The sequence below is a fragment of the Prionailurus bengalensis genome, chromosome A1 (assembly GCF_016509475.1).
Source record: "Prionailurus bengalensis isolate Pbe53 chromosome A1, Fcat_Pben_1.1_paternal_pri, whole genome shotgun sequence".
Classification (NCBI taxonomy): Eukaryota; Metazoa; Chordata; class Mammalia; order Carnivora; family Felidae; genus Prionailurus; species Prionailurus bengalensis.
The window spans coordinates 186,149,102-186,150,943 of record NC_057343.1 but is presented as its reverse complement, the minus strand read 5'-3'; positions in this window follow the sequence as shown (position 1 = coordinate 186,150,943).

Sequence of the window (1,842 nt, the reverse complement as noted above, 5' to 3'; positions counted from 1 at the left end):
CTTTTTTAAACCTAAATACAATTCTATTACATATATATATGACATCTTCTTTATTCATCCATTGATGGAAGCTTAGGATGTTTCCATATGTTGCCTATTGTGAATGGTGCTTCATTGAACATAAGAGTGCAGATGTGTTTTTGAGATCCTCGTTTCAGTTCTTATAGATAAATACTCAGAAGTGAGATTGCTGGATCACAAAGTAGTTCTATTAATTTTTGAGGAATCTCCATACTGTTTTTCATAGTGGCTGCCTCATTTTATGTTCCAACAACAATGTTCTAATTTCTCCACATCCTTGCCAACACTTACTTTTGTTAGTCTGATAGTCATTCTAACAGGTGGGAGGTGATCTCATTATGGTTTTGATTTGCATTTTCTGATTATATTTTTCATATATCTGTTAGCTATTTGTGTATCTTTGGAGAAATGACTATATAAGTCTTTAGCCTATTTTCAAGTTGGGTTATTCATTTTTGTTGTTGTTGTTGAGTTGTACGAGCTCCCTATATATTTTGGAAATGAAACCCTTGTCTGGTATATGGTTTACAAGTATTTTCTCCCATTCTACAGGTTGCCTTTTCACTCTGTTGTTTCCTTTTCCTCACTGTAGTTTTTGCTGTTGTTATTTTTTGTTTGTTTGTTTGTTTTAGGGCAACATAAAAGAAGATATGCTTAGCAAACTTTAAGTAGTAATTTTCACATTTTTATTCAATAACTGATACTTATAATTATGTTTTAGGGGTGCCTCGGTGGCTCAGTCAGTTGAGCTTCCAACTTCGGCTCAGGTCATGACCTGATGGTCTGTGAGTTTGAGCCCCGCATCAGGCTCTGTGCTGACAGCTCAGAGCCTGGAGCCTGCTTCAGATTCTGTGTCTCCCTCTTTCTCTGACACTCCCCCATCCATGCTCTGTCTCTCTCTGTTTCAAAAATAAAATAAAACATTAAAAAAAAAATTTATAATTTTGTTTTAGAAATTCCAAGATGCCGGTATTACTGTTGAGGAAAGATGAAATTCATGCTAGTTTTTTTTCTTATATATATTTTCTATATGTTTCCTTTATTTTTACCTATATATTTTTAAAAAAAATTTTAATGTTTATTTTTTGAGAGAGAGAGAGATGGAGTGCAAGTGGTGGAGGGGCAGAGAGAGAGGGAGAAACAGAATCTGAAGCAAGCTCCAGGCTCCAAGCTGTCAGCACAGAGCCTGACGCAGGGCTTGAACTCATGAACTGTGAGATCATGACCTGAGCTGGAGTCGGACACTTAACTGACTGAGCCATCCTTGGGCCCCTACCTATATTTTATTCTAAATTTTTCTTATGCACTTAGTGTTGTACTAGGTGCTTTACATGCATTATGTCATTGAATTCTCACAACACATGAAGTACATATTCCATTTTACAGATGAAAAAAGCTCAGAGAGAGTAAGTAACTCACCCAAGATTATAGAGCAAATGGCAGAGTTGGAACTGAGTTCTGTTTGTATCCAAAGTCCTATTATTTCTGTCCTAATCCTTGAAAACTGTGGGTCTGAATAGCATACCCATGAATGCAATTGTTTATGTGCACACGAGAAGAGTGCTTATCCATTCTGGGTGGACTTTTCTTGTAGATAGAGGGTTTAGACCCCCACGGTGTAACATCCTGCTCATTTTTTCACCTTGAAAATCTTTGGCCGGCACTACCAACAGGTAAACAACTTGATTTATATGAATTTTATCTCATCTCAGATTTGCCTGTTTGGGGATGGAAGTAATGAAATGAGACAGAAGAGTAAGTTGATGGAAAAGTCATTGTATAATATTCACTATGTGCCACACTAAGCAAAGAACTTTGTAG